Source organism: Pinus tabuliformis, chromosome 3_2 (genome assembly GCF_031772625.1).
Source record: "Pinus tabuliformis cultivar Carrire ecotype Pingquan chromosome 3_2, CPIR1, whole genome shotgun sequence".
NCBI lineage: Eukaryota > Viridiplantae > Streptophyta > Pinopsida > Pinales > Pinaceae > Pinus > Pinus tabuliformis.
In genome coordinates, this window is record NC_142302.1 from 1158560939 (window position 1) to 1158586939 (window position 26001).

Consider the following 26001-nt stretch of genomic DNA (forward strand, 5'->3'; position numbering starts at 1 on the left):
TCTGTGCAATTCCTGGGGCCAAGGAAGAGCCTTGAGTTCCAGAAATACGCAGTTCATGCCAGGAAGAGGTAGATATGAGCCAAGGCAACCCAGATCTTCCCAAGGGAAACTTGAAAATGTGTATATATAAATGCATGAGGGAAGGATGGTGCAGATCTAAGTGAATGGCCATGTGTGCAATCAAAAGAAATGCAGGAATCAGTGAAACAGACGAGCTTGTGGGGAGAGTCGCCATAATGATGACTATTAGTGAAAAACTGGGTTATGCATGCAATGCTTGAGAAAGGAAATGAAAAACTTGAAACAAAACTTGTACAAGTTAAAACAAACTATAACACCAATGGTCATTCAATAAAACTTAAAAAACAACACTCACACAAGCCAAAGAAAGAAAAGCGACAAAAAAAGTAGCAAAGACTTGAAAAGAAAAACTTACCTGGAAAAGTTGTGCCGATCATGCTGAAGGTTCCTAGATTCCTAGGGAATTCCAGAGCTCCAAGATCAAATGTGCAAATGAGATCTAGTGGCATCCATTAAGTAGATTTTCTTGGTTTAGGGTGTATGTCGCGCATGCCAAACATATAGGAAAAAGTGACAAGTGGCGACAGTTTCTAAAATTGACTCAAGTGTAACTCCTAGTGCTAAAAATAGATCCCTATTTTTTAGCGATGTTTTTTTCCTTTTTCTTTTTACTTTTTTAGGAAAGGTTGCCATGCATGCATGGATAAATTGTGCAGTTCTGGAGGGAACCGGGCAATGTGCCAGTACATACATTGGGCAACAACTGAGGGAATGTTTCTACACAATTATTGAGTTGAGTGGCTCTGGCTACCTCTCATGCTCTACACAATTTCCCAGCCAAAGACAAGCTTGCAACTGGGTCTGCGCAGTTTTGGAGCCGAAGCTCACTGCTGTGCTGATCTGTGTAATTCCTAAGAGCAAGGTTCGATGCCCTCTAGTATTATGTAGTTTGACAAGGCAATGCAAGAACCAGATGCAACCTAGTCATGAGGGGTTAGCTTGTGGTTAGACAACAAAGAAAGTAAGTGAACACAAGCTGTAAAGTGAAAGATAAATTCAAATGAAAGCACAAGTACCTGAGAAATGCAAGACAATCTGCTTAGAATTAAGGAGGGAAGCTCCAAAATGAAGTGAAGGAAAAATTTTGGAGGGTGGTTGTAGCCGCTACAACATGTTGATATACATAAGGATATATGCAAGTTACATTGACAATGTTGTTTTTCCTAACATGGTTGAATCCCATTATTGATATTGGTATTACCTCAAAACGACAAAATATCAGGCTACATTAAACATATTACCAAAGTTTAAATAATGTTCACCGTAGGTGATTTTAATGTGCCACAACAAAAAACGAAATATTTTAACCACCTACTAAGGAAATAAACTGGTTCAAAATAAAATGATCTGCCACCAAATAGGCCTATCAACTACTAAGTTGTATTAGAAAAGGCTATTATCAAGCATAAAGAAGTTCATGATTTTGAATATGTGACTACATAAGGGTATTTAGCGTTGGACCCAAAAAGCGCTGGAATATCTACATCACACTGAAGGTGGCTCTTTAGATGGGCTATCTTGGCATTCATTCTTTCCAGACATCCTTGATAATGTTGTTGGGAATGCTTACTATCATTCAAAGAAACGAAGATATCATACCGCTGCTATTTTTCTTTCAGTACCCTACCCAAGAGGGTTTTTGTTTGCTAGTGTAGGGTAATGGAGTTAAGTTATTGTTTCTGTCTTTCCCGAGTGTAGTTAGGGTTAGGAACCTAGTGAGATACCTCCTCAAGGATCTTTAAGTTTGAAAAATCTTGACGGTCCACTACAACACATGACTTTAAGTGACATATTTCATCATGGATTTCAAAAGGGATGGTAGAGTGGAATTCCTATTTAGCCTCTTACGCTTGTTATTGGGCATGATTTTTTCCTTGGGAACCTTGACCTCCCCCTCCTTGGTGGTTTCATTTCCAAGGCATGCTATGTTGGGGTTGGAGATACTAAGGTTCTAGACATTGTACACCATAGGCATAGGGATAAAAACAAGGAAAAATCAAATACATACATGAATGAAAAGGTGATAGCCAAAACTGAATATGTCAACACTAAGTGGAGTTGGAGAGAAACATAAGGGAAAAAGATACACTACAAACATGATAATTCTTAAAATTGCTAACAGTACCCTGTCAGCCATGTAGTCAAAACCCAACAACTATAGTGCTCCCAATCGAAAAGAAATCAATTAACTCACAAAATAAGGAGATAACAACAAAGGTAAGGGACTTAATAATTACACTCGTATGGATGTCCCCCTTTGAATCAATTATTGATTGCAACGAGGGTAAAGTTGATGCGATGAGTCCTAGCACAAATGGCTCCAAACTTGGAGAGAAACATCCCCGCGTGTGAGCGTCCTCGTAAAGATAGCCAACGTTGATGTCTATTCCTCCTCTCCATGAATTATGTAGGTCAACTTTCCACAACCGAACATCCAAACTGTTGCTCGACCATATAGGAACCATCGCTTGACTGATAACATGCATCAATACGCTCGTAGCATAGAAAAGTAGCAAAGAACTGCCTAGGAGGGAAACTAGCTTGTCACTAACTGGCCCCTTACTGCCAATGAGAACCTCAAAATCCTACTTGCGGCGGGGGTGTTTGCAATTTCCACCATAAAATGTTATAGAAAAATCAAATTACAATCATAGCAAAATATCAATTAAACTCTTTCCATGTTAAATGACCGTTAAAAGCTCACATGTTTGTGCATGCAAGGGTTAACCATGCCACCCCTCATAAATGATCTGCATATTGGTGAGGTAATAAGATCACCCACCGACCTTTTTCCCTCCCTAAATTTCCACCCAATCAAAGAACTTATAAAATTTATTAATATCTTTGTAATAACAATTTTAATAATTGGTATCATTTCTTTTAATAATACAAAAAATGTATGGTTTGAAAGAAAAAATGATGGTCAAATTTTTTAATATTTTTACCATAATAATTGTAATAAATTTTATCATTTTCCTTTAATAATTAAGAAGTGCTATTCGAAAGGTAAGAATGATTACAAGTTAAAGTAAAAATTAAATGTCTCATCTCAATGGAATAAACAATAGCAATTACTGATAACAAGAACAACAAAAAAACAAAAGGTGCATTTAACTTTTAGATATGCGTGGCATTCATATTAAATGGTACCGACAACTAACTACTTGAGGTGTTTAGTGTGTTACTTTTAGATATATATCACATTTATATTAAATTATACCAACATCTAGTTGCTGGAAGAGTAGTTCAATGTACGGTTGTCGATATTAATAATATTCACTCATCAAGGATTCTTCTGCATCATTACAAGCTTAATCTAATTAGACATTACTGTTAATTTGAATTATAATCATTAAATTAAAATAATAATAAATAAAATAATTAACCATTTATTTAAATTAAATTTATTAATTATCAATTTCATTTAAATGAAATAATTTATTTTATTAATATTAATATTAATTTTATTTTATTTTTAATATTATTTCATCCAATAAATAAATGTTAGGTGGACTATTTAAAATAAAAAGAAATTTGGTTACTTAAAACTAATGTTCATAGATATAATCATAGTCTAATAATTTATTGTAAACAATTAATTTTGAAAATAATATCTAATAAAAACCAAAATATTATATGATTTTTATAAATTCATCACACTAAATAATGCATCACAAATATCTATAACTATCTAATACTATGTTGAGAACAACTTATTGATTGGAATAAATTAAAATAAAAGTTTTAATGCTACAACTACCTAGCTCATACAAGGTGCTACCTAGCTCATACAAGGTGTAAGAGATAAAACTTTGTACAAGCTACATGATTACTTCACACCATATCAAAGTTAGCATTATTAAAAGTTTTTAGTTAAGGCAAATGGAATCACATATACATCAGTTGCATTAATGAAAGCCATAATTGGAAGTTGGATAAAATATTACTCAAATATGAGACGTTAATGAAACCATCTCCATCCATATTGTTATTTTCTCATCTACTTATAGAAATGACCTATTTTATTTTATAATAATATAAAGCTTAAAATTAAATTATTGAAGATTTATTAGCTTTTTTTAGGAGACATACAAATTAAGAGTACCAATAAATAACTATAAGCAATATCCGCTCAATAGGAAGAAATGTCATGGAGTGAAGATGATAAGGTTGAAAAAATTATAGATATACATATGTTCAAAATATTTCAAACAAAATTGTTGGATGCATAGAGCTTAGGCGAAGAAAATAATCTGTCTTGTAAAATTTGAATAATACTAGAATCATTTTTAATTGCTTAAAAAAAAATAAGGTTATTGCTTCACCATTTTATTATATTTTATGACAAATAAGAAGGTTATTGCTTCATCATTTTATCATATTTTATGATCTTTTGTCATAGTTACAAGGTGGTGCTCAAAATCCCGAGTGAGAGTTATATGTTATTTATTGGGGCTTTTTACGGTTTGAGCATATTATCTATGATTCAAATTTCAAAATAGATAGAGCAAGAAAAAAAAGATAGAAAATACAAAATACTAATAATAAAATGGTAAAAAAATGGCATTATTGTATGCATTGAGTATTAGTGCTACATATTGTTGGCTTGATGTGCCTTGATCCAGGTTCAGCGTTAAGCAGCCAAGCAAATCCCTACACTACTAGCCCTTTTAGCCTCAAGCCGCAGAGCAGGGACTAAAATCTCACCTGAAGCAGTATGGGGGGATGCAGGAACCAAGTTTCCGCACATTGAGATAGTCATGATGTCGATCTTACACCCTAACCCCTGTCTTTGCGTAGATAGATGAGCCTTTAGGGCTTATTGATGTACTTCTTATTCCATCTTTCAGAACCTCCGCGAAGGTATCCAACTGTCCTTCGCACAACCCTAGCCGATGATTCAGGCACTTACGTGCCTCTGTAACTAGGTTACTATCTTGTTCCCCAAATTATCTTAAGTATTAGCCAACTTTACCTTGCAATTAAGATTATCCTCATGTAAACATATACTATGACTTACGTTCATGTGGTAGATGGAAACATATATTTTCGCGCATCAACTTAATATTATATCTTAAACCCAACATTCCACGTAGCATAATCGCAACATTTACAATAGAAGTAAAATAACGCTTACACAGATAGAAAGTACACAGTAAGTTCAGAATACTTCTCTTTATTGATGATTCAAATTTCCAATATAAACTCTAACTGCCCTGCACACACAACTACAGGGGTCCGCACACTTAGCTGCGCACTTCTATCCTAGGCCTCTACGCACTCAGCTGCAGAGCCTCTTCCTCCACTAATAATCTTGCTTTTAGCTCTAACAAACTTATTACATTAATGACTCATGACTACTGAATTGCCTTAGACTCTCTAAGACTCTCCTTTTTATACAATCCCATGGTCCACGGACCAAGGGCAGATCTTCCAAAACCGACACAACCTGTCTAGACTAAGGGCGGAAAACCCTCTTTGACTTTAGATATCCTTGCGCTTCGCGACCATAAAATGCGGAGACTTTACATTCTTTATGCAAAATTTTGGACCTTCTGCCCCAAAACTTGGGTTCTTAACCCCAAAATTGACCCCTAGGGGACCTATTCCCAACAAGCCCCCAACACAAACATGGTGACTCACCCTCAAGTCACTCGGCTAGCGCGGAGATCTTGTCGCAAAGACCTCCCAGCTCGACCTAGACAACTGCTACCTCAATGGTGCACTGCGTTGCTGCCTGCTTCATCTCTTCGACCAACTGCTCTATTGCTGGCCTTGCACTATTAGCCTATAGCTTCTACCGAGTCTCCTGCAGACTAGTCAACTTGCCTTCAATGGTGGTCGTGATCACGTAGGCCTCGTCCAACCAAGGCTACAAGCGAGTCTTCAGTACGAGTTCCTTGTGTTGAGATGCATCTACATGTTCTTTCAATGCCTTGGCCTCCTGCAGCTTCGTGAGTCTCTGCATGATGGCGATAATGTACGTTGTTGCTTTAACCTCATCGTAGCACTGCTGTAGTTCTTGCGCTTCTGTCTCCATCCTTTGAACATTGAGGTCTTCTTGTAGGCTGGTGAGTACCTCAAGCGACTACTCAAAAAGTGTCATGCAGTCTGTCACTGCACTTGCTACTGTTGCTAATGCATCTGTCACAGCAGTCGCGCGCTGCTCCCTGACTTCTGACGGAGTTGAAGGCTAGGCCTTCAACTACAATTTTGCAATTTTGAGGTTCAGCTCAAGCTGAACCTTTGCTAACTCTGTGCGTGCATCATGCACTCCCGCAGCAAGTTTTTGAACCCATACATCTACTGGCCCAGCCTCGGGAATGGCCAGCTCCGGGACTTTTCTGCATGCCTCATCCACAACCTTGATTATGCGTTGATTCTTATCTATTAGGTCTGTCACAAGCTGAACAACGGAGTCTCTCTACATATTCATTTAATCGTTGTTGACCTTTTTCTCGCTGATCAACTGTAAAGTGTGTTGTTTGGAGCCCCGAAGTTCTGTAATCACACCATCCTGCAAAAGGTGAAGCACCTCACTAGGAAGCACAACCAAGTTAAGTCCCACTCCCTTGAGGGTGCTGACAGTGGGCTTGTTAGTTTCAATCGCCGTTGTCAATGCTCCATCTGACAGCACTATGGCTCAGGGGTCTCTTGCACATAGCATCCCTACAACTTCTGAGGTGCCAAAGGCCAAACTGGTGGACACTGCCCTAGTTTGAATCTGGGATGCATGGATCTGCAGCTCACACAGACCCGTTTGAATAGCCCCCAATGTGTGCTGCTCGAACTATTGTAGTAGTTTCGCGGTGGTATCCTGCACTGCATCCTCTATATCATCCAGATCCCACTCTATTAGGGTGATCGGATCCAGAGATGTCTTTCTAGCCTTGGAATTCTTCTGCGGCCCTACCCTTTCTAGTCCTCTAGTGAAACAGAGTCGTCTCTGTGTCTACTCTTGCCTTCTCCGTCTATTCGTCCTCTTCTTCCTCTATTTCTAGTGAAGGCAACTTCTGACCACCATCAGAGCCGCACTCCTCTTCTCCTGCCTGCCAACCTAACTGCTGCACGGAAGCACGCTCTGCCTTAGCCTTGTTGTCGGCCTCGTTTTTCCTTTTCGCGGCTAGCTGTTCCATCTTCAGCTTGGCCTCTTCCTTCTTGCATTGTGAGGTGGATTTGCTTGGTCCCACAACCAAGTCCGAGGCAGTGTGCCACTCTACTGGCCAATGGTCAAGGACCACATCAATTGCATCATCTATTACCAAATAGGGCAAGTAGTGCCACTTTTTCTCAGGGTCCTTTCGTGCCCGTATTGGGACATGGTGGAAGTCAACCTTCAATTCCACATACTCCTGCAATCTATCAAAATTGGTAAGTAGCAACCGTGGCTTGTGGTTGATGGCCATATGCACATTCATCTACATCTAGATCCAAAAGACCTTGCTATCCTTTATCCTCTGAGGATCCTTAGTCGTCCATAGCAAAGTGTACTTTGCTACCTCTAGTAGGTCTACCGCAACTGGAGGAAATTGAATGTCTTTGGGTAGCTCCCATGCTACCAGCACTATGGACAACAAGAGCCATGCATAGTGAAATGGCTTGCTGAGATCCCGCGCCTCGCAGCAGTTCGCGAGGAACTCACTGCAGAGGTAGTGTGCCCAATTAAATTGAACTCCCTCCGTGCATTGGGCTGCCAAAGCTATGACTGGTACCGACACTTCATCTATGCGACACTTCCGCATGACCTTCCCTGCTAAGAGTTATGTCGCCACTTTGACCACAGGGTCACAGATGCTCGAAATGGCGTAATTGTGTGGCTTCTTTACCAACTTAAAATTTTCCTTCATGGTCTCCATGAGGGCATGCTTCCTAGCCTTCCCGCCAAATGCCATTGTCGGATTTTCCCCTTTGTATGGTAGCTACGTGATCCGATGGATCAACATATTAGTGATGGGTATTGACTCCTCCAGCCATAGACACCCATCGTGTACCAAGCACAACAGCTGCTTGATTACCACCATTGTGGGGGGTGCATGATTGTAATGCGACACCCATAGAAGGTTAAGCAGTCCTGCCTTATCCACACCTCTCAAACACTTCCGTGGCTCCAACACGGTTACTCCAGTGGTTTTATGGAACACGCGGTGCATGAGTTGGTCATTGCTAGATGAGGAAACCGCTCTATGTCCACTAAATCCCAATCTTCTAATTTCAAAAGGAGGACATGCCCCAAGCGTGGTCCTTCGAACACAATTTGGTTCGACAAGAGGGGTGTGTGTAGGGTGACCTTACTTTCATCAATGTCTTTGGGCACCTTGGTCTTGCCCTTGCATGGAGGAACATGCTTAGGCAAATTAGTGATGGGGTTAGACCCCTCAATTTCAACATTCTCCATTTCCACCCCAAAATCCTCATCATCCATTAGGATATCCTCAATCTCTTCTTCTTCTGGATCCAGGTTAGTCATCTTGCCCTTTTCCTGTGTGGTGGGCTTATCCTTTTGTTGGTGTCTTCTGGGAGATGCGTGCATCGGCTGCGGCATCGTGGCCTGCATGCCCTTCTTGTTCTTGGGACCCTCCTTGGTCAGGGTAGGCCTTGGTCTAGGCAACCATGGAGACTTTGGTACTTCAGTCGGTATCTCTGCAGGCGCAGCCTCTGGGGTAGCTCCTTCTGCTACCATAGTGACCTCTGGAAGAACTCCCTCGGTTGTCATTACTTCAACGTCCATGGCTATTTCTCTTAGAATAATGTCACAAATAGTTTTGCAAATAGTTTCTGGAAATCGATCGAACACTGTGCAATCAAGTAGCTCTTCGAAAAATGTGTGGTTCATGCACAACACACAACACAACCAACAATTTCTCAATATGCAAAGTGTTTTCAACTAGGTGGGCATATGTAATTTATAGGCCATTTTGAATTCAAATCTGATTGTTCCCCCCAAAAATCGATTCATTAATGCTAGACTGGCGACATATTTCCAAAGATCTTGCCCATAAATTTCAACTTAAACACCGCCCCCATTCCATTTGGCCATTTTTTTTTCATCAAATCATGAATAGTGATTTTAACGATCACTTTCCGGCTTCTCTGCTTAGTTGCTCCCTTGGTAGTGTAGCTCTCTGCATGCTGTTGTGGACTACATGACATTCCCTTGTTCTGCACAGTTCTCTCCTCGAGCAACTCTCCAACCCGGGTAGTGTAGTTTATAGTCCTGCACCTCCTTTCAGCTACCTGGAGCGTTAAGACTGTGCTTCCCTCATATGGCCACCTCGTTGTATCACCAATGTATGGCTTCAATCAACTACAATTCACCTTCCCTGGGAAGGGTTATCTATTCAATTTAACTAGCTGATCTGCTCCACCATCGGTAATCTCCTTGATGACATATGGTCCTAGCCAGTGCATCTGAAATTTCCCTAAAAATTTATCAAATTTACTGTCATATAACAAGACTAGATCATTTACCTTGAAGGTGCGTATTTTGATTTGTTGGTCATGCCATGCTTTTTCGTGCCCCTTTTGAACTTTTTGATGAAATCCAACTAGAAATCGGTCCTCCTCAAGCTTTTCTAGCTATGCGAGCCTCTCTTATAGGGCTCTGCGGTCCGCCATTCCTGTGGGTGCTGCTATGTGCAGACTAGGTACAATGTATTCCATTGGCATCATAGCTTCTATGCCATACACGAGTCTGAAAGGCGTTTGCCCAGTCAGCTTCTTGCAAGTCATTCTATAGGCCCATAGCACTGCGGGTACGCGCACATCCCAATCATTTCATTGAGAATTCCAAACCTTTGTCAGCATGCTCTCTAGTATCTTATTGAATGCTTCCATCGTCCCATTGGCCTATGGATGATAAGGCATACTTTTCTGATGATACACCTAAATTTCTTCTGTTAATGCCCTGATTGTTTCGTTAAGAAACTGCGTACCACAATCACTCATCAAGATATTTGAACAACCAAATCTTGTCAATACATATTCAAAAATAAACTTTGTTGTTTTCGCGCCTATATAGTCCTTCACCGGCTGCGCCTCCACCCATTTGGTTAAGTACTCACTCACGGTGATGATGTACCGCACACCCGTCTTCTTTCCTTGAGGTTGAATTGGACCCACAAAGTCAATCTCCTATTTATTGAATGGTTGTAACATCACCTGTGGCATCAAAGGTAGTTCATCCCTCCGTGATGGCCTGCCAGTCTTTTGACACATGTCACATGCCGTACAATATGCTTTCAATCATTATGCAAGGTTGGCCACCACAACCTAGCACGTAGAACCTTCTGCGCTATTGCTTTCCCTCCATAATGTCCTCCAGCAGCTCCTCCATGAGCCTCCATGAGAATGCTGCTTCGTTCAAAGTCAAGTACATAACGTCGCAATATTTCGTTTGACCCCATTTTGTATAAGTGCCTTGCAATGTCGGAGAAGTTTGCCGCATGCACCACTAACTCCTTCTTATAATGGCTTGTATACCCTTCTGGAGCAGTTCCCGTCGTCAGGAAATGTATGATATCTTCAAAGTGACTGTCCACAATGCGCACTGCAAAGAGCTATGTGTCAGGTAGCCCCTCCTCCAAATTAGTAGGTTCCTCTCCTGTTTCGATGTGTGACAGATGATTTGATCCTGTGTTCAGTCATCTTGGCTTCATAATAACTTCAAAGTCATATGCCTGGAACAACAACAACCATCTACAGATATTTCCCCCCAACATAGGTTTACTGACCAAGTATTTCAATGCAGAATGATCTGTATACATCTTAAAGTGTCCATCCAACAAATAGCGCCTAAACTTTTGGAGCATGTACACCTTGGCTAGTCCTTCACACTCTGTGGTGGAATAGTTATTCTTAGCCTTGGACAGCTTCCTACTTGTGAATGCTATAGGATGGTCCAATTCTCCCTCTCTAGCTAGTGTCAGCACGGCTTGTTGGGCTGTGTTATATTCTTTCCATGACTAGCCCACGTAGTTAATCGGGGGGTTAGAGGGGGGGCGAAGCCCCCTTTCGTTGCGTCGATTGTGTAGCAAGGGGGTCACAGGAGGTCTGAGGTGTACCCGTAACCCCACTTTATGGGGTCTGAGGCAGCACCCCGAAAAATTTTGGTTTTGGACCCTATGTTAGGATGGGCGGACCCACCTACGGTTTTGTGCATGTTTTTGGATGCGATGATTTTCGGTCCATGTTATTGGATGCTTTGGCATGTATAAATATGTATTATAACATTGGAAGGAACATAATGAAAAATCAAGCCGGTAGTCCCAGTTTTGTGATCTAGTGGGAAAATCTCTGTGTATATGTGTTTTATGTGTTATGCTCTCGCATTGTTTATTTTTCTGTGTTTTAGAATTCGTATGTAGGTAATTTATGTATGGGGTTAAAACCTACACAGCCCCTAGTGCAATACATGATGCGTCCACATGCACATGAAATTCCTTCTTCCAGTCCCGGAAGACTAGGGTTGGCGCAATGACCATTTTCTCTTTCAGCACATTCGAGCTCTTCTGGCATTCATCATTCCAACAAAACGTAGCATCCTTTTTCAGCAATTTCTCCATAGGCACGGTGATCTAGGCATAGCTCTTGATGAACTTCCTATAGTATCCGGTATGCCCTAGAGTTGCACACAGCTATTTCACATTCCTCGGTGCCTCTAAGTTGATGATCACCACAATCTTCGTGGGGTCTACCATCAACCCCTGTCTGCATACCACATGACCCAGTAGGATCCCAAGAGGGACACAAAATAGACACTTCTTTAGATTGAGCGTGATCTGGTATCTCCGAGAGGTATCCAGTATCAAGCACAGACTTGCCACATGGCGCTTGACCAACCCAAACACTGTCCAATCGTCGAAGTATACCTCCAAAAATTTATGAATGAAGGTTTTGAATGCTGCAATGACTACGCGCGAAAACATTGTTGGTGCATTCTTTAGCCCAAAAGGCATTACGATATACTGAAAACATCCCCATTCAGTCACGAAAGGATCATGCATGCAAGTGTCATTCAACTTCTGGAGATCCAGGCATATCCTTTTTTCTTCTTTCTGTTTCTTTTCCTAAACCACTGTCGAGCTTACCGAATCAGATTCTTCTACTGGTTCAATAATTCCTACCGTGAGCATCTTATCTAACTTAGTATGGTCCCTTTCCTTATACTTCGGATTAAGGCGGTAAGGTCTTTGTTTCACAAGTTTCGCATCCGGTTTCAAGGTGATCTTCATGACACCTAGGTCTCTTATGATTCCCTTTAGATCAGAAAACTTCATGGGGAACAAATCCTGATATTCGCGGAGGAGCTTAGCGACCTTGTCTACTGTCGCATCGTCCCAATAGTCCATAATCTTTGCAAATTTCGGTTCCGCCTCTTCCCCAATGTGGACCTGCCTAGTTTTTAGTGGTGCAGTTATGTCTGGATCCTCTATCTACGGTCCTTCAACCTTGCGGTGACCCTTAGTTTCCGGAATATTAATCTTTTGGGGATCCTCCTCCTCTTCTTTAGTGGTCACGTTATAGCATTCCAGTGCGTCGTTCAATTGGGTAGTCCAATCAGGTTGAATCAGGTCCAAAGGATCTTGCGATATCCTAAAGATCATTGTTTTACCCTCCTATAACACCGCATCAATACAGTCAAACCCATCCTCAAAGTTGAATGTCATTATAAACCCCTGGCGCAAGATGTCCCATTCTTCAGTCCCATGGCGGAGCTCTGTTTCCAAGTACCAATTCATTGGTATGACATCCAGGGAATGACAAAATAGATACACCCATTCAGGCTGGGGCTCTGCTCCATAAGCCTTAGTCCATTTGGCCAGGTGATCATGCGGATCATCCCTTCCATCATACTTATTTGTCATCCACACTTTTGGCTATCGAAAACATATTCTCATCGTCCTCCTATAGTCGTGCCAATCATCAAAATTATCCTTGTGCATACCCCACCATCTTATGGGTGTAGTACACAATACCCAGTCCAAGGCCTAGAAGCAATGCTTCTCCAACACTTCTCTCTCAAATGCATCCAAAAAGTGATCAACATCAGTTAGCCCATCATAGTGAGGCATAATGCTTACTTCTGATGACACGTAGTGCAATGAATTGGTCATCATATTACAACGCAACGTAGATACTTCATGTAGCCGGTTCTGCCAATGCTCTAATCTTTGTCTGAATCTAACGTGCATGAGCTCTTGCGGTCCCATGCAATAGGTTTGTCTGCTGTCGGATTTACCCAATCCTAGTCTCACGTCGTTATCTTGTAAATTTGGTCCAAATCATCATCACTTTCATAATCATGAATTGGTTCTGTATAGCGAGGTCCTTCTGCAAGATCCAGCGACACCACTACGCGGAGCGACTTATTTTCAAATATCATCTTTCGCTTCTTTAGGTTGATTACCCCATTCATGTCAGTGGCCCAATCGATTCTGAGGAGCGTAGGGTGGGGATTGCTATCATCCACAATTTTTATTACCTCAAAATCCACCAGTGCGCTCGCGCATTTGATGTCAACTGCTACCCCTTGCAACCTCCCCATAAGGATAATTTTCTATTGATTTTCCATCCTTAACTAGATCAGAGACCACTGGAGTGCAGGTCTTCCCATTCTTTCCCATGTTTTCTTTGGCAAAACATTCGTGTCAGACCCCAGATCTAGGATAACTTGGTCCATTTCATATTCCCCTATCTGCGCAGTGAGTGTCATCTCACGCCTAGTCCTCGCCTTATGCTTGCTAAGCTTTCTGACTATGCGTGATTCACCAGTAGCACCATCCTTGCCAGTGCATCGATTGATTAGTTCCTGTATGCCCTTCACAACCTTACTATCACGAAGCAATTTCATGCAGGTCTCCAAGAATATGGTAATCATGGATGGGTCCATTTCTTCAAATGGTTTCTCCGAACTTCCTGAGGTAGAGGCCTCAGTGAAGCTTTCCTTTGCTTCCATAAATGTTTCTTTTGTGCGCTCCAAATCAAACCCAGTCTCCTTTTCTGGTGCTTTTTGGACCCATTCACCTTTTATGATTCGAATTGGATCCATGAAGAATAATCAAAGAACCATGACTGTATCAAATTAGGACAAAACTTCGAATTCAAGAGCACAGAGTGATCAAGAAGACCTCTAAACAGTGGCAGTTGGCAGCCAGCAAGGAATGATGAGGACCTCGGTCAAAGCGCACTGACCAAGGCCCATGGAGACCACATAGGAGGTGAAACTAGCACCTAGGAATCTTGGATCGGGAAAAGGAGGCAGTTTTTGATGTGTGATTAGTGCTTCGCTGGGCAAAACCCATATAGAAGGAAAGCCCCGAAGCGCTCGGTCACATGGAAGCCGAGAAAACCATGGGGAAAGCGCTAAAGGCTAAAGGCGGGACCCGCGCTCCAAAAACTGGTAGTATTTATCGAGGGCACTCTTAGGCGGTAAGTGGAATTGAAGAAAAGTGAGTGATTCCACTTAGCACCTGACACATGGCAGGCGGAGGAGAGAGAAAATTTCCGCTCATCGTACGCTAACGATCGAGCAAGTCAACCATGTGAAATGAGCGAATGGCGTCGGATCTGGGGCCTCCAGATCTAACGGCTGAGATCACACCCGATGTGGAAATTGAATTTAATAGGGGATTAAGCTACGATGTATAAGGATTTGAGGTCTGATCTGACCGCTGAGATGGCAGATGACTCATTCCACAGTGTAACTGGAAAACCGAACTGACGAGGAAGAGCTAGCGCAGTTTGTGAGAGGACAAGTGGCCACTCCCTGTGACCCATTAATGATGACGCAGAAGACAGGGAATTCCAAGTGAATAACAGCAGGTGATACGACGGAGGAAGGAAGCAGAATTGAGCAGTCATGAGAGAGACTAGCTTTAAAGCCATGAACAGACAAAATAGAATGCACGAAGAAGAGAGAGGAAGACAAAAAATGAATATAAAGAAAAGAAGAGACAATGAAGCAAAGAGCAGAAAGATAGAGAGCCGAGCTGACCTGCAACATAAGACAACATCAAGCCATCCCTGAGAGGATCTGTCGAGGAACTGAGCACCACATTGGGCTCCTCCCATTAAAGACCAGAGAGGTCAAGAGCTGGTAAGGAAAAGAGTTTGTGCACTCTAGTGGCTTAGGGAATCCAAGAACCACCCTGCCAAGAAATTCTGTTTCAGGAGACTCAATTTGAGCTCCTCATTGTAATTCTTTGCTTTAAAGACATAATAAAAGAAGGCCACCATTGAAAGCTAGACCGGAGACGTATCCCTGGAGGATAGGGTGAACTCCTTATTAATTTTTGTGTTCTTGTTTTTGTTTACTGTGTTTCTCTACTGTTTTCTATTTCCAGTGTCTGTGTATTTTTCAATCTGATCAATCTATTGCCTAAAATAACATAGACACACACCAGCACATGAGTTTGTAATAACTTCATTCAATAATTAATTAACTGAGATCACTCAAGAGTGATTTTCAGATCAAGTGGTATCAGAGCTTTAGGATGTTAAGGTTAGACAAGCTTATGTTGGTTTCGCTATTGAATGCTAACTAGTTCAAAGCTCAAATTAGGAGAAGGAGAGTTGGTCGAAACTAATCCTGAGATTGGGAGAGTCTATCCTTGGAAGACAATGTCAGAAGAAGGCTCTATAGGGCCAGACTCTCAATTCATAGAAAGTTTCCTAGCCATAAATTCCATGGTAGAAGAAATGTATAGGGACTTTAGAAAACACAAGGGTGAAGATTCATCAGGCTCTAAACAAGACAAAGGAGAAGATGAGTCTTTCCTCCATGACCACTCAAAAGGAAAAGGGAAAGAAGAACACTTTCTCACACCTTCTAATAGCCCTGTACAAAACAAGAAGGCATCTTTGATTAAGCTAGATGTTAAATTTGATTTGCCTATATATGATGGAGAGTTGAATGTAGAAAAGTTGGACAATTGGATTAGACAAATTGATGTTTATTGCAGAGTGCAGAGTATTGATTAAAAAAAGAGCAAGATTCAGCTGGCAAGCCTATGCCTTGGAGGCACTGACTTGGTTTGGTGGGAAGGCAGGACCCAAGCTGACCTGAAGAGACATGGTAAGACCATCTCTATCTGGAGTGAATTTGTTTCTGCAATCAAAAAGCAGTTCTATCCATTGGCCTACATGCAACAAGCCATGATGAGTTGGAAAACTCTTTGACAGTTGAAAGGGAAAAGTGTGCAAGGGTACACTCAAGAATTTATAAAGAGAGCATTGATTCTAGGAATCTCATTAGACTCACCAGAGACTCTGTTGAAGTACATTGGTGGTATACACAACTACATGAGGCACACTATCCTCATGTTTAATCCCACTAGTATAGATGAGGTATCTGTACAAGCTACTCATCTAGAAGCTAGAGGAAAGAATGGAAATCCAAAAGTTGGGGGACCATCCCAACCCACTACAAGCAAGAATAAGGAGAAAAGAAAGTAGAAATGGAAAGCAAGGAATGCTAACACTGCACAAAAGAGAAAAGCTTCATGCACTCACTGTAAAAAGGATGGACATGATGATGAGCACTGTTGGATTCTGCATCTAGAGCTGAGACCTAAGAAGTTCGAGGGAAAGAAGAAGAAGACTGATGCAGCTATTCAGAAAGATTTGGGATCAGACTCAGGAGATGAAACAACTATTGCAGCCACAGGTATAAAAGGTAAGAATTCTGAAGCATCTACTAGTAATTCTGCTCAATCTATTATTGATGAAGGAAGTGAGGGAAAAATACATGAGCTTTTCCATATTCGATTTGTTTCCAAATATCAAAAGATTGATACTTTGTTTGATAGTGGCTCACAAGTAAATCTAATTTCTTAAGCAATTGTAAAGAAATTGGGATTAGCAACTACACCTCACAAGAACCATACCCATTAGGATGGTTGAATGATAAAGCACAACTGCAAGTGACTAGACAGTGCAAACTCAAGTTTTCTTTTGGGTCAACATTTGTAGATGAGGTTGAGTTAGATATAATTCCGTTGGATATATGTGGAATTGTTTTAGGAAGTCCTTACTTGTATGACAGAAAAGCTATTTTCTATAGAGCTGAGAACAAGTATCTACTTGTTAAATATGGAATCGAATACTCTGCAAGAGCTCATAAGCTCAAGAATAATTATACTCTCATAAACTGAGGGCAGATGAAACGAATGATAAATTCATGTAAACAATTCTTATTGATGGTTGTAAAGGAAAATAAACCTAATAAAAACAATGTATTTGAGGGCTGTAATGCTGAACAACAAGCTAATTTAGAAAAGGTTGTTTCAGAGTATGATATCTTGTTTCAAGAACCTAAAGGTCTGCCACCCAAAAAGGAAATAGTACATGATATTATTTTGCAGCAAGATGCTCCATTGCCTAACATTGGAATGTACAGGTTGTCTACTTTAGAGAATGCTGAAATCAAGAAGCAAGTGCAGGAGTTGCTCGAGAAAGGGTTCATCAGACCTAGCACATCACCAATCGTTTCGGTGAGAAAGAAAGATGGCTCGTGGAGATTGTGCATTGATTACTGAGCACTGAATAAGATAACAATAAAAAATCGTTATCCCCTTCCTCGCATAGTTGATTTTTTGGATCAGTTGAAAGAAGCTGCTTATTTTTCCAAGCTAGACTTGCACAGTGGATACCATCAGGTCAGAGTTGCAAAACAAGATGCATGGAAGATTGCTTTCAAAACAAAGCAGGGATTGTATGAATGGCTGGTTATGCCTTTTGGCTTAACTAATGCTCTTGCTACTTTCATGAGATTAATGAATGATGTACTCAGACCTTTCCTTGATGATTTTGTTATTGTGTATCTAGATGACATTCTGATTTTTAGCAAAATGTGGGAAGAACACTTAAAGCATGTTAAGCAGACATTAGATGTTTTGAAAAGAGAAAAACTTCATGTTAAACTCTCAAAATGTGAATTTGGTAAAACATCTCTAAATTATGTGGGTCATATAGTAGGGGGTGGTGAATTGAAGATAGATCCCTCTAAAATGGCAGTCATTGTGAACTGGCCTAAACCCAAGTCTGCTACAGAAGTGAGAAGCTTCTTAGAAGTAGAACAATATTGGAGGAAGTTCATTTCTAACTTTTCCTCAATTGCAGCTCCCTTACATGCTTTGACATGATTGAACAAGGTGTTTCAATGGGGAGGCAAACATCAAAAAGCCTTCGACACCTTGAAAGAAAAGATTAGTACAACACCTGTACTAGCACTGCTTGGTCTTCAAAGACCATTTGAGATCCAAACAGATTCCAATGACTATGCCATGGGAGTAGTGCTGACACAGCACAGTAAACCCATATGTTATCATTCTGAGACTTTTAATCCTACAGTAGTTAACTATCCTACATATGATAAAGAATTTTATGCATTAGTACAGAGTGTGAAAAAGTGGAAACATTACTTAATGGGCAAAGAGATAGTAATACATACTGATCATCAACCACTTCAATATCTACACTCCCAAATTAAGTTGCAGCAATCAAGACACTACAGATGGATGGGTTTTCTACAACAGTTTCATTTAGTCATCATATATAAAAAGGGCATACATAATAAAGTTGCAAACATGTTATCTAGACCAATTATAAATGCATCTACTATACTTAAGCATAATTCTATGTTACATGACAGCTACATTGAACAATATGCTCAAGATATAGACTTTAAAGATGTATATGCAACTTTAAGTCAAGGCAAAAGAGTAGAAGAATTGGACTATCATGTAAAGGACCGACTCTTATACCATTGTGGGAAGTTATGCATTCCACAAACCGAGAGAGTAAATATAATTAGAGAAGCACACACTTCTTTGATATCAGGTCACTTTGGGGTAAGTAAAACAGTTGCACAGCTGCAAAGATTTTATTTTTGGCCAAAAATGAATGAGACAATTTCTAGATATGTAAGAGGATGTACTATGTGTACTAAAAGCAAGCCCAACAATAGAAAACTAGGCTTGTACACTCCATTACCAAGTCCTTCTCACCCTTGGGAAAGTGTTTCCATGGATTTTGTTGGAGAACTGCCTAAATATAGGAAAGGTCATGATTATCTATATGTTGTTGTGGATAGGCTCAAAAAAATGTGTATTTCGATACCTTGTAATAAGCAAATTACAGCTGAACAAACTGCAAAACTGTTCTTTGAACATGTATGGGTTCATTTTGGATTACCAACTTCCATTGTATCTGATCGAGACACCCAATTTGTGGGGAAGTTTTGGTCAAGTCTATGGGAATTGATGGACACCAAACTGAAGAAAAGCACAGCTTTTCATCCACAAACTGATGGCCAGACAAAAGTAGTTAACAGGATAGTGTCTAGTTACTCAGAGGATATTGTAGCAAACATCCTAAGCTTTGGGATGAACATTTGTGTTATGTGCAGCATGCTTACAACAGAGAAAAACATTCTTTTACACAGAGATCTCCTTTTGAGACCTATTTTGGTTTCACACCAAGGTCTCCTTTTGATTTTGTCTTTGGTAAAGATACCATAGTTTAGGGACACAGTGATGTGGATAGGGCAACTAGGTTCATTGAAAAAATCCAGGAGATCCACCAGGTAGTACAGGAATAGCTAGAAAAGAGCCAAGCCAAATACAAGGCAAGGCATGACAAGCATCGGATGGAGCATAGTTTTCAAGTTGGTGACCAAGTCTGGCTGTACATCAACAAGGACAGGATGCAAGGTGAAGGTAAAAAGCTAAAGCTTATTAGGTATGGACCCTTCCAGATACTTGAGAAGATTGGTAAAAATGCTTTTCACCTTGATCTAGCAGCTTACATGCACATCTACTCAGTCGTAAATGCAAATTTCTTGAGATTGTTTAAACCTTCACTAATTGAGGATCCTGGAGAGCAGAGTCAGTTGCCTTCTATTGATGACCCTCTACCTGAATATCTTAAGGAATTGTAGGAGGACATAGTTCTGACAGGAAGGTGAGGACAATGCGTAGAGGAGATGTTGAGTACCTCAGAATTGGGCTCAAAGGTTTAAATCCAAGCAATGCAAAGTAGATAGAGATTGGACAAGTGAGATAGTCATACCCTCACTTAGTCGATGCTTGAAAACCAACTTTTGGTGGTCCAAAAGCTTTTTCAGTGGGAAGGCCGTTATCCGAATTGGATCCATGAAGAATAATCAAAGCACCATGACTGTATCAAATCAGGACAAAACTTTGAATTCAAAAGCACAGAGCGATCAAGAAGACCTCTGAACAGTGGCAATTGGTAGCCAGCGAGGAATGACAAGGACCTCAGTCAAAGAACGTTGACTGAGGCCCATGGAGACTGTGCAGGAGGCGAAACTAGCACCTGGGAAGCCCGGATCGGGAAAAGGAGGTAGTTTTTGATGTGCGATCTCCATGGAAGCATGGAAGCCGAGAAGCTGGTAAAACCGTGGGGAAAGCGCTAAAGGCTAAAGGTGGGACTCGCGCTCCCAAAACCGGCAGTATTTATTGGGGGCACCCTTGGGTGGTAAGCGGAATTGAAGAAAAGTGAGAGATTCCACTCAGCAACCGACATGTGGCAGGCAGAGGAGAGAGAAAACTGCTGCTCATCACGTACTAACGGTCGAACAAGTCAACTGCGCAAAATGAGCGAATGGCGTCGGATTTGGGGGCTCCAGATCTAACAGCTGAGATCGTGCCCGATGGGGAAACCGAATTTAACAGGGGATTAGGCCGTGATGTATAAGGATTTGAGGTTCGATTTGATCGCTGAGATGGTGGATGACTCATTCCACAGTGTAACTGGAAAACTGAACTGACGAGGAAGCGTTGGCGCAGTTCGCGAGAGGACAAGTGGCCAGTCCCTGTGAGCCATTGATAATAACACAGAAGACAGGGAATTCCAAGTGAACAACAGTAGGCGATCCGATGAAGGAAGGAAGCATAATCGAGCAGTCATGAGAGCGACTAGCTTTAAATCCATGAACAGATAGAACATAACACATGGAGAAGAGAGAGGAAGACAGAAAACGAAGACAGAGAAAAGAAGAGACAGTGAAGCAAAGAGCAGAAAGACAAAGAGCTGAGCTAACCTGTAGCATAAGGCAACATCTATCCATCCCTAAGAGGATATGTCGGGGAGCTGAGCACCACATTGGGCTCCTCCCATTAAAGACCAGAGAGGTCAAGAGCCGGTAAGGAAAGGAGTCTGTGCACTCTAGTGGCTTGGGGAATCCAAGAACCACCCTGTCAAGTAATTTTATTTCAGGAGACTTAGTTTGAGCTCCTCATTGTAATTCTTTTCTTTAAAGACACAACAAAAGAAGGCCACCACTAAAAGCTAGACCGAAGACGTAGCCCTGGAGGATAGGGTGAACTCCTTATTAATTGTTGTGTTCTTGTTTTTGATTACTATGTTTCTCTGCTATTTTCTATTTCTAGTGTCTGTGTATTTTTCAATCTGATCGATCCGTTGCCTAAAATGACATAGACACACACCAGCACATGAGTCTGTAATACCTTCATTCAATAATTAATTAACTGAGATCACTCAAGAGTGATTTTCAGATCAATCTACCGACTAATTGCCTTTATCTTCCCCAGTCATAGTTCTGCTTTGTAGCATAATGTTTACCTTAGGGTCTTCCTCGTGAGGCTTAGCCCTAATCATCTAGAGGTTCTGCGTTGGTTGCGCTCCCTTTTCACGAATCTTAGCAAAAAATATTGGGCAATCCTCAGTCGCATGGTCAAACTGAGTACAGTAGTGGCATGAAAATCGCGTTGAATTTAGAAAATTCCTCGCATAGTGTCCTGGGCCTCGACAATTATAAAAAATCATCTATCCTCGGCCTCTACCAGGACCTCTTCCACCTCGGCCTCGGCTGCGCCCTTGATACTCACCTCGCATTCCCCCAATGCCTTGGTCCAGAGGCTGCATTTCTGCTTGCACCCTGTATGTAGGTGTCATGTACATCATTAATTCATAACTACAACAATTGCGCTCGTCATGACCTACTAATTGACAGAAATTGCAAAAGAGCTGTTATGGTGTGTGTACGAATTTCTGCAGCAAATGGAAATTGTCGGTTGCATGTTTCCCGGCCACCTGGAATATAGTGCACCATAGCGCAGGCCTTGTACTTGGCCCTGCAGAACCTCTAGTCATAGAGGCATTGGTCCCCCTACAATAACATAGTTCGTAAAGACTGGGCAGTGATCCTTGTCATGCCCCTGAGCTTTGCATTTTAGACACCAAACTTCTTCGCGTGCCTCTAGCCGAGCTGTTCTATCCTTCTTTAGACTTTGAATTTCGAGACAAAGGTCTTGCAAATGCACATGAATCTGTTGAAACCCCATATTATCATCCTGCATTGGTGTCTCATGTAGTCTCATCATGATTTCTAGAGCTTCTGCCTGGGTCCCAATCTTCTGTCGTGATAGTGAAACCCTTAGGTGGGGCATGAACGAGGCGACGAACCATTCACGGTGCCACCCATTAGTTAGGTTTATATTGGTTTCACAGATCGTAGACTTCAATCTTTTATCCAAATCCTAGGGTGTCTCCCTAGGCTTCATCATGATATCCTTGAATCCCACAATCGACTGTGCTTGAGACTTAGGCCTATTGAATTCTCTATTTAGTGTAGCCTAGATATCTTCAAATTCGGAAGTTGGGTTATCAATAATGTACTTAAATGTACCACATTAGTGCGCAGTCCTGCAAAGCACTAACCAGCATGGATTTCTTCATCTAGTCATTCGTGATACCCTGATCTTCCCATACAGCCTTCATGATGAACAAAAACTGGTCTAGATATTCATTTCCTACACCATTGAATACAAGTAGCTTTATGAAGTTTGTCATGTTGAACAGTGGTGGAGGTGGGGGTGGTGCGGGCGATGGGGTGAGAGGTGGGGGGGAGGATGAAGGCAGTGTGGATAGATGGGATGAGGATGGAGATGGTGTAGGTATTTGTGGGAACCCTTGTATTATCAGCTGAACAACGCTCAGTGGAGAAGACTTTGCTGCTCCTTCATCGTCACTCAAAGGAGGCTCGATCAGTGGGCTATACTCAAGACCTTTTCTTCCTCCGTTCATGAAAGACTTTCTGCTTCATGTAGCTCCAAACATAAAGGTAACCGTATGACCCGCTTTTCCCACAAGAGCATCTTAATCCATGTATTTAGTGACTTCAAATACTTACCTCGCGGTCCTTTAAAGAAGTGACACTCTGCTTTGCTATAACTAAAACAAGTATCGACCGCGAACTCTGTCACAAATCCTCCTATGATTCAATTGAGCCAATGGTCAACATCGTGCAAAATCTTATCTTCAGAGGCTTCTAGTCTCCTTACTAACTCCGATGTCCAAAAAATTGGATTGTCAAGCCTCAATCTTCCTTGGTTGTCTGCCAACTTTGCGATCCACTCGTATAACTCAATTAGGAAGGAACATAAGAAGATTTCATGTATTTCTGTGTACAAATATCTATCCAACCACTATTCTTTTGTCAATCATGGATTCTTGTTTTCTTGCACCGCGAATTCGTGGATCTTTCTATCCAACTAGTTTTCGATCTATTTCTCAGTTGGATTCCAATGATATGACATCACACATCTCATTATGTAGATCCTAGTCCCAACAATGGAACCATTTGTTGGATTGATTGGGCCTTGACCTAGGTTCGACGTTAAGCAACCAAGAAAATCCCTACATTATTGGCCCTTTCGGCATCAATCTGCGGAGCGTGGACTGAAGTCTCACCCAAAGTAGTATGGGGGAATGCAGGAACGAAGTTTCCACACCCTGAGATAGTCATGATGTTGATCTTACACCCTAACCCCTATCTTCGCACAGATCGATAATCCTTTAGGGCTTATCAATGTACTTCTTCTTTCATCTTTTAGAACCTACGTGAAGGTATCTTACTGTCCTTTGTGCAACCCTAGCCGTTGATTCAGGCACTTACGCGCCTCTGTAACTAGGTTACTGTCTTGTTCCCCAAATTATCTTAAGTATTAGCCAACTTTACCATGCAATTAAGATTATCCTCACGTAAACATACATTATGACTTGCGTTCATATAGCAGATGGAAACATATATTTTCATGCATCAACTTAACATTATATCTTAAACCCAACATTCCACATAGCATAATCCCAACATTTATAACAAAAGTAAAATAACACTTACACAGATGAAAAGTACACAGCAAGTTCAAAACACTTCTCTTTATTGATGATTCAGATTTCCAATACAGATTCTAACTGCCTTGTGCACACAGTTGTAGGGGTCTGTGCACTTAGCTGCAGACTTCTACCCTAGGCCTCTGTACACTCAGCTGCAGAGCCTCTTCCTCCACTAAGAGTCTCGCTCTTAGGTCTCACAAACTTATTACATCAATGAATCATCACTATTGAACTGCCTTAGACTCTCTAAGACTCTCCTTTTTATATAATCCCATGGTCCACGAACCAAGGGTAGATGTTCCAAAACCGACACAACCTATCTAGACTAAGGGCGGAAAACCCTCTTTGACTTTAGAGATCTTTGCGCTCCACAACCACAAAATGCAGAGAATTTACATTCTTTATACAAAATTTCAGGCCTTTTGCCCCAAAACTTGGGTTCTTAACCCCAAAAATGACCCCTAGGGGACCTGTTCCCAACACATATCGTTAAGAGACACAATGGGTGTCACTTATCACAGATTGCATAATGAACATCATTTTATATAATTAGTGTTCCTCTCCATCATATTGCATTCCAATTCTGCCCATCCAATTTTGCACATTTATGATTATTATGTGGTTTGGATTTTTTCCCATTGGTTGAGGTTGAAATGATGGAATCTCCAACCTTTAATTATTATTTATTGTTCAATTTATGCATTTGGAATCAATCTTGCAATTGGATATGTATACTTGGAATTGTAATATATTATTTTTCTCTTTCTTATTTTTAATGTAGAGTGAATTTCTATATGAATTATTGAATTTTTCAACAAAATCAATGGATTATGCTTAGTTTTTGGTTTTTATTCTTCTATGAATAAGCTTGGACGAGTCTAAGGAAGCAAGGAACATTAGTAATGATAGTGTTAATAGATTGGCTACAAAATTTCTGACATTGTGAGAAAAGAAAAATTAAATAAATGCATAAGATTAGTTTTATGAGAATTTCCATGTGATTCATTTATCCTTTTCTTTGTTATTATTTCCCTTCTTTGTTTTGATTTAAAGTGTGGTTTTGTTTCCATTCTCAATGCTAATTATTTCTTTTTACATGTTTGCAACTTCCATATTTGATCACAAGTATGTTATAGCTTTGGAATCTAAGACGCACCCCTCTTCAACAATTGCTTTAGAATGTTACCTGCAACACTATAATGTTAGAGCATGAAATGTGTTCTTGGGATGAAACATCAATGAAGTTAATTGACTAGGAAAGCTTGAAAATTTTGGATGAATTGTGCATGCAAGAATATATTATTTCTACAAATGATGAAGTGCTAGCCATCTTGTTTTCTTTAGGTTCTTAGTTGAATTAGAATGATGCAAATAGAAGCAAAGTTTTCGAGTCTTAATGAGCTAAAAGAAAGTAAGATGATGAAGTTTGTTCTTAAGGTGCAAATAAAGTTAGAGCAAATTTGTATGTGAACATATCTCATTACTTAAAGTAATACTACACTAGATATGTCAACTCCCTCCATGGATTCTGGTAAGTTATTTTCGATGTTGTTTCTTTTACTTCTCACTTTTCATAATCTTTTACTACTACCACCATTCTTAACGCTAATTATTTATTTCTATATGTTTACAACTTCCATATTTGAGTTGGAAATACTAAGAGGGGTGGCTGGCGAATAATATTTCTTTCAATTGTTATATTATGCTAGTTAATATTTTTTTTCTTCAAGTTAATTTAGAACACAAGAAGTAGAACAAAAA